This window comes from Salvelinus sp. IW2-2015, linkage group LG4q.1:29 (genome assembly GCF_002910315.2).
Source record: "Salvelinus sp. IW2-2015 linkage group LG4q.1:29, ASM291031v2, whole genome shotgun sequence".
In the NCBI taxonomy this organism is placed as follows: Eukaryota; Metazoa; Chordata; class Actinopteri; order Salmoniformes; family Salmonidae; genus Salvelinus; species Salvelinus sp. IW2-2015.
The window spans coordinates 34,014,574-34,023,386 of NC_036842.1; the positions used below are offsets into that span (position 1 = coordinate 34,014,574).

At 41.3% G+C, this 8,813-nt stretch overlaps 1 pseudogene; it reads right to left on the bottom strand.

Annotated features, from left to right (window-relative positions):
* Positions 1 to 2,030: 2,030 nt before the first annotated feature.
* Positions 2,031 to 6,707, bottom strand: LOC111961119 (uridine-cytidine kinase 1-like; annotated as a pseudogene).
* Positions 6,708 to 8,813: the final 2,106 nt, after the last annotated feature.

The window sequence follows — 8,813 nt, forward strand, 5'->3', positions numbered from 1 at the left end:
ATGAGCTGAATAAAGATCTCAATGTGTGTTACAAAATTTGTTTAAATCCCTTTTAGTACACATTTCTCTTTGCCAAGCTAATCCATCCACATGACAGGTGTTGCATGTCAAGAAGCATGATCATTTACACAGGTGGCACCTTGTGCTGGGGATATAAATGCCAACTCTAATGTGGGTTTGGTCACAACAACATGCCACAGATGTCTCAATTGGAGGGAGAGTTGCAATGCATTTGCTGACTGCAGGATGTCCAACAGAGGCTGTGCCAGAGAATTTAATGTTCATATCTCTACATAAGAGTGTTTTCTGACGTCAATGTTGTGACAAGAGTGCCTGATGGTGGCAGTGGGGTTATGGAATGGGCAGGCAATAACCTAACAGACAACAAACACAATTGCATTTTATCGGATGGAAATTTGATGCAGAAGATACGTTGCATGAGAATCCTTAAGGCCTGTTGTATGCCATTCAACAGCCCGCATCACCTCATGTTTTCAGCATGATAATGCATGGCCCTATGTCGCAACGATCTGTACATATTCCTGGAAGGCTGAAAATGTCCCAGTTCTTCATGAGCCTGCATATTCACCAGACATGTCACCCCATTGAGCTGGTTTTGGGATGCCTCTGGATCGAAGTGTACGACAACGTGTTCCTGGCCCCCACAATATCCAGCAACTTTCACACAGCATTGATGAGGAGTGGCACAAACATTCATAGGCCACAATCACAGCCAACTCTATTCAAAGGCAGATGTTGGCTGCATGAGGCAAATGGGTCACACAGACACTGACTGGTTTTCTGATCCACGCCGCTACCTATTTTTTTAGGTATCTATGACCAACAGATGCATATCTGTATTCCCAGTTGGTGAAATCCATAGATGAGGGCCTAAATGAATTTAAATTTCAAATGACTGATTTTCCTTATATGAACTGTAACTCCATAATTTTAAATTGTTGCATGTTACATTTATATTTTTTTTTCAGTATATTTTCAAGCATATGTGGCTGAATTATGTTATTGGTATGCTTGTCATTGGCAACAACTAGGGATTTTTTTTAGGACAAAATAAAACTGAATAGAGCTAAGCACAGAACAAATCCTAGAGGAAACCTGTTTTAGTCTGCTTTCCCAACAGATATTGGGAGACAACTTCACCTTTTAGGCAGGACAATAACTTAAACAAGGCTAAATTTTCACTAGTTCTTTACCAAAATGTATATTTGAATGTTCCTGAGTAGCCTAGTTTATATTTGACTTAAATTCTTAAATCTATGGCAAGACTTGAAAATTAATTTATGTAAATGAGATTCTGTATTTCATTTTTCCCAATACACTTGTAAAAATGTTAAACATGGTTTCACTTTGTCCTTTGGGGTGTTGTGTGGTTACGATTAATAAATGTTGAATTTCAGGCTGTCACAAATGTGGAATAAATCAAGGGGTATGATGAATACTTTCTGTATAAACACAGTGTACAAAACATTAGGAACACCTGCTCTTTAAATGACACTGACCAGGTGCATCCAGGTAAAAACTATGATCATTATTGATGTCACTTGTTCAATCCACTTCAATCAGTGTAGATGAAGGGGAGAAGACGGTTAACGAAGGATTTTAAAGCTTGATGCAATTGAGATAGATGTGTATGTTGTGCCATTCAGAGGGTGAATGGGCAAGACAACATATTTAAGTGCTCTGATACGGGGTATGGTAGTAGGTGCCGGGACTCACTGGTTTTGTGTGTCAAGAACTGCAACGCTTGCTGGTTTTTGCAAGCTCAACAATTCGCCTTGTGTTCAAGAATGGTCCACCACCCAAAAGGACATCCAGCCAATTTTGGCGCAACTGTAGGAAGCATTGGAAGTCAAATGGGCCACGCATCCTGTGATGCTTACAAACTTGTAGAGTCCATGCTCAATGAATTGGGCTGTTTCTGAGAGCAAAAGGGGGTGCAACTCATATTAGGAAGTGTATAATAGAAGTAGACTGTCAGTTCAGAGTAAACACGCACAGAGATGGCTGCCTCAGTGGGGGCGACTGCTCGGCTGCCGGTAGGACCTCTTCCTAGGGGAGGTTGGAGGTGCGTTGTCCAGGTCCCCCTGCTCGCGAGAAGGCCCGCTTGAAGCCACGGCTGTGGCCGTTCACCACTCGCTCCATGCTGCCTTCACAGAGGTCCCCATTCCCGGAATGTCCTGGATGGCTGCCGATGAGGTTGATGGCCACTGAGAATGAGAGGCAGATAATAAGAGGGATATGGAGAGAGAGAGAGGGATATGGAGAGAGTCTAATAGCTTCATCAGTGCTATAACTTCCCATGGTTGTCAACTCCTCTAGGAATAATCACATCTGCATTTTCTTGGTCTTGGGGAAAAATAACTCAATGTAAATTTGGTAGCTAATGCTTTCCAAAGACTGCATTTTAGAACAGATATACATGTGCAAATTAGTCACAGTGTTAATGGTGGTCTTTTAAGTGTCCATAATTAGCCCTATTCATAAAGAATGAAGTGTCCATTAATCTGTTATCATCGTCTATGGTATCGGTGTGTGGCTCTGCTGGACATTTACAGGTAAACAGAACTCCTCGAAGGCTGGCTTGAACGAACGGGTGTTACTGGTTAAGGATCTGCTCCAGGTTCTCTGTCCCTCTTCATGTCCCGCAGAACTGAGGCAAAATCACAACCAGGTCAGGACCCGACTACAACCAACCAGGTCAGGACCAAGACAACAACCACAACCAGGTCAGGACCAAGACAACAACCACAACCAGGTCAGGACCAAGACAACAACCACAACCAGGTTAGGACCAAGACAACAACCACAACCAGGTCAGGACCAAGACAACAACCACAACCAGGTCAGGACCAAGACAACAATCACAACCAGGTCAGGACCTAGACAAATGTGACAATTCAGTATATACATCAAATATGCTAGAGAAAAATGTGTGTATGCATAGTTGGTGCATCCCCTTGTTAAGAGTTAGTTGTGTTTGTCAGTAGTACCTCTGTGGGAAAGCCTGACATCAGAGTCAGTGTCCACGAAGAGCTTCATGTGAAACATGTCCCTCACTTCCTGAGAGTAGAATACCAGAATGCCCTCAAACAGAACCACATCAGCCGGGTACACCGTGATCCTGTCCTGCAGCCTGGAACACACGTACACACACATTAAGCACCAAATGTATAGTACACAGAGGTATTCTATAGACAGACTAACTGTCACCTGAATGCATGATTGGCATGTGTTAGTTCATCTGCAAATACAATGACATGTCTGAGGCTGCACACATCAGGATGATGAACGGCTGTTTGCGGTTAGTTCACACCCTTGAGCCAAATAAGCCAGAGTAGTAGGGTACTCTTCCCCAGCGAAAACTAAAGTGAAGCTTAAGAAATACAAAGAAGGCTCCCGAGTGGCGCTAGAGGCATCACTACAGACCCAGGTTCCGCTCTAGCGACTCCTTGTGGCGGGCCGGGCGCCTGCGGGCTGACCCAGTCGTCAGGTGAATGGTGTTTCCTCCGACACATTGGTGCGGCTGGCTTCCGGTTTAAGCGGGGGGTGTTAAGAAACGTGGTTTGGCGGGCCATGTTTCGGAGCCCATTGGGGAGTTGCAGCGATGAGACAAGATTGAAATTGGTTAGAAAAGGAGGAAAAAAATACAAATAGCTTGAGTCTGTAGTCTGGGCAGTGCGTAAAGTGGGGCTGACCCCATTTAGTCGACTTGGTGATTGATTGGCTGTATATATTTTTTTGTAGAGCAGTGGCAAATACATTTTTTAAATATATGGCACACGACACCTGTCTGATACACACCTGTCTCAGTGGACTAATCCATTGGAGACCACAGGGATGGCACACCAGTATCACCAGTAGTACATTTACCGTTAATTCCCATCATTTATAATTACAATGTTTGTTTTTGGTAGTTTCTGCTAAAGCTGTTTTTTTGTTAATGCATTCAATATATTATTATTACAGTCTTAGCGTTGTCATTGTAGGAGTGGACACGTTGTTTACAGAGTGCACAACCTAGGTTTATTTCTGAGTTGTCAATTTATTCATTGTCTTTTGTTTGGAGTGCTCCTGTCAATCTTGAGTAAGGACATGCACCTGGTAACTCAGAAGTAGGCCTAGGCTACCTGGCCTGCACGCAAATGTAGGCCTATAAATGTGCCTATTTAGGGATCTGATACTATTTCTGATTGTCTTAACTCACCATCACTGTGGAGCTTCTCAAAGTATTTTTTTCTTCACCTCAAACAGAAAGTAAATGAAGTCTGTTTTAACATCCATTGAGATAACCACTCAGCATGAAAGGCAAAAGAAAATGTCATCCTCTGATCGGTGGAAACGTCACAATATAGGCCTGCCTGATTATTTCTTACCCCCTGCGCAAAATAGCCTACAGCCTACATATAGTTTACTTTATTCAAACATAGGGTGCGTCTATCTAAGGAAAAATACATATTTTAAAATATCGACCAATTGATTGGTCGAAAGAACAGACGACTCTGTCGACCAAGATTTGTTTTACTCGGGAACTGCCCTAGTGTGCAGTGTGTCAGAAAACATGTAAGAGATTGCAGCTGACAACTCAGACAGAGGCACTCTGTAGCAGGACTGTATTCATTAGTCTGATTCCATTGCAAAACATTTGGTCTTTTGCAACAGTAACCGTTTACTTTAGGAACCAAACGGTACACAGACTAAACAAAAAGGGGAAAGACCTATCTGAATTAAAATTGTTTTTATTGCACAAAGTTTTCCATTTGGAGTAAACGCTTTCATTTGGAGTAAACGCTAAAACATTTTGCAATGGACTAATGCAATGAAATCAGACTAATGAATACACCTAGTTATTTTGGTTTTTCTTTTCAGTCAAGGGTCATCTATCTGGGCTCTGTGGAATGTGGGCATTTTTTTATCCCGTCTGTCTGAATTCAAGAATGGGATTTCTAACTCTGTTACACTGGGTCTGGATGGAATGTTTCCTTCTCACCTGGAATGCGTGACAAAGTCATATGTTGGCACCTCCACCACACTCCCCTCCACAATATCCTTCAGGGTTTGGTACATCAACTCGTTGTCAAAAGCGTCTGTAATAAACATTTCAAGGTTATTAACTCAATTACACTGTTCGGCCAGAACATTAGCTATTTATAATTCTAGCTAAGATTAATTAACCACTATGATGAACTAAATCCACGTTATCTAAGTGACTGATGGAGAGCTTATGTATTACAATACTTATATTATTACAATATTCATACAGGCCTGTAGTACATTTTACATTTAAGTTTTAGTCATTTAGCAGACGCTCTTATCAAGAACGACTTACAGGAGCAATTCAGGAATTCGAACCAGCAACCTTTCGGTCTAACACTCTTAACCGCTAAGCTACCTGCCACCCCTACCTGGGTGGTCAAAGTTGTACTGGCCCTTGAGTGCCTTGGCCTTCTGGTCAAGTGTCAAGACTCTGTAGAAACTGTCTTGGCTGACGATAGCAACTTTCCTCTGATGATGGTCCACCTTGTTCTGGCCCAGTAACTCCATGATTTTGGCACATACGGTAGACTAAAAAACAGACAGGTTTATTATTTCCTAGATTAGCACAATTTACCTAAATCTATCACATAGAAAGGGGTTGTGTATTTCAAGTTGTGAGTAGTTTCCATGAAGTGTGTGTAATATGCCATGTGAAAGACCTGTCACACGCAGAAAATGTATTGACATTTGGCATATTTTCAGTTTGATGAGGTTGGAGCAGAGAGCGGTAGTTGGCACATTTCAAAATAATCTCAGACAGAAAACAAGACACTAGTTGAATTGGTGGCAAGAGACATCCTGACAACCCCATCTCATTAGCGATGTCACATCACATCAAGAGTTATCCTATTCCTGCATGACAACCAAGCTAAGGCGCAATAATTCGAACTAGTTAGCTGCATACCATTAACGTTAGCTAGCTAACTTTAAGTGCCTTAAATGAATGAAAATAGACGCACGTCTTGGTACAGGGGCGTGTCTGCTCTCAGTTCGCGGGGAAACGAAAGCTAACGTTTGAGACTAATGTTACTGGTTGTTGACACGACCTAACGACCTAGGCGTTTGATGGTCAATTTGTTATCTGCAATGGCCGTGCAGCATTTACGGTGATATGGCCTCTACAGAAGTCAAGGCATTAATTATTCTTGCGCTTCGCAGAGCTGATGTGAAGAAGTTAAAGTGAGTTTGTGTTTACACAGGACCTTCCGCCCTCAATAATGTCAATGTGGAGCAATACGACTCCTTCAGCATTATTACAACATTTGAGAGACGCAAAGCGATGCGGTACAGAGCTCAATTTGGCCTCTACGTGCCTCCAGAGGCTCCGCGATTGCGTCACACCATCAATACGGCGCCCCCGACCACATTTTTGGATCAAGCATAAACTGGCTCTTACTAACCCATACAGCTAGATACGGTACACTAATTATTAGTTACCTACCTTGCCACTGGCAGTTCCTCCGCTAACACCAATCAGAAACGGACGGTGTCTTGGACGCTCCATCTCGAATGGTTTGATAGCAGTCATATCGGGCCAATTTGTCGATTAATAGCAGGCTTATCGTCGCTTGTTTAGAAAGCTTCCTTCTTGAAAGTTATATGGCAGACCACAAATTGCTGTACGGGGACTTCTTCTTTGATATTATGGCGGTCCGCAAACAAATTCTATTGGTGCATGCCGCCACCTACTGTTTTGGCTGTATATCTGGCCAAACAATTAACAAAATAAAACTGAACAAAAACAAAACTCGATGTACTCCTTTATTCCGATTCAACTGCCAACGCCTATCCCTACAGGCACCGGGGACAGAAAGAAAGAGCATCTTCGGACAGTATTATTTGCACTGAGCAGTGTAGACCTTGAAACCCAAAAACCTTTCAGCCGCAGATACTACTATGTCCAGTTTTTTAGTTCGTTTGTGCATTACAATTAATCACATGCGCGATAAACACCATATAATCCACCTTCTTCACAATCAGCCTATCAGTTTCCCTCAACTGTTGAACAATACTGAGTCTCCCCAGTCCACCTGCTTTACAAAACAATAAGATGTTCACGTTCATATGTGCGAGAACACTGACATCTCTTCCTTCAGAATTTTTTTTTTTAAAACTCATTAAATAAGTGTGTAAAAAATCTGTAATGTTGCAATTATACATTCAATTGGCCACCATGTCGTTTTTGTAATAATATTCTATTGCATAGGCATACTGGTTCTCTGAAGCATGCAGTAGAGGACTACAATGATTGCACTAGTGCATTTGAAAGAAAGTGGTCTTTTCGGGCCCAAATACACACAGGAGACCCCTCAGGAAATAAAAACAATTATATATATATATATAGGAAATAAAAACAATCATAATATGCATCAAAGTCCATGCTTCTAAAGGGATGTACAATGATGATTATCAACCACTCAACAGTTGTTCAAGTGTTCATTTTCTAAATGTATTGTAGTATAGTTTCTAAAGAACCCTTGATTTCAGGGGGGGTACAACAAGAGTTACCATGGAATCTACTTTGAAATTACAATGTGTAATTTTTTAAACTTATGAATACATTTTTTTCTTGTTGTCCCAGAATGTTCACTTAGCAAAAAATATTTAATATCAACACAAAACTGATCGTGTGGACGAACAAAGGTCATTTTTACATAGTCCCATGTATCCCAAATGGCACTCTATTGTAGTACACTACGTAGATAATAGGGTGCCATTTTAGGACACAGTCCTAGAGACATCCTGGCTATCAGAGGACACCCACTCATGATGCATTACGGACAGTAGCTGTGAAGTGATACACATTGCTACAGTGTGGTTTTTACTATGTTTATGAGCTTACTAGTACTAAATATACTGTATTTCAAACATAGAACTGGATTAATTGGTTAACAGGCCTATGTGGCTCTGGTGTTTGCTGTCTGTCAGGGGGGGTGTGGTCTCCCATGGCACCACATTACATCACAATTGTGATGTCATAAATGATTGTRTTCTGATATGATGACAGCCTAAATGGTTTGCMATAGCGTTACTGTCACATTACGGCAACACTTACAAGTTCAATTCAGGGTCAAAATCATTTCTATATTTTTTATGGTTATTTTTGAAGTGATTGGTAAGTAGTTGTGACCACTTGTGATTTAGTGTGAAAAGGCCTACTTTGTGACACAATTTAATTTAGATGATTTAAATAATATAATCATATTTTGAAGCCATATTGTACCTTTTTCAGGATTACTGTAATTGAAGGAACTATGGGAAAGTTCTCCTTCCCAAGGCTCATCATAAGAATGGTTAGAATCTCTTTTCTCTCACCACCCTCATAGTCAAAACTCCAGTGATTTAAAATCATCATTTTGACATATAGGCCTATGAGCTTTTCTAGGATTGAAAATAACAAACTTGTATCACGATAACCTCATTACTGACTGCATGTGTGTCATCATTTTCATTTCTAGCCATGGGCAAAGCGGACCGCACAGGACGATTTCTGCACAGAAACTACTGAACTCCACAAGCCCAGAACACACCAGCCTCACAACTCCTCACAACTCCCCAGCCTTAATGTAAGTCCCATCTGCAGGCTAAATCTACGACCCACTAAAGTGGTTCAGACTAATCATGTATGGCCAAACAGTGTAAACTTTGTACTAACTACGGCTTGATCTAGTGTCAACATTATACCTTATTGATATTGTATATCAATGAAATACAATGGAAGGCACATAATAATCCAATGAGTAAAATAAAATATACCA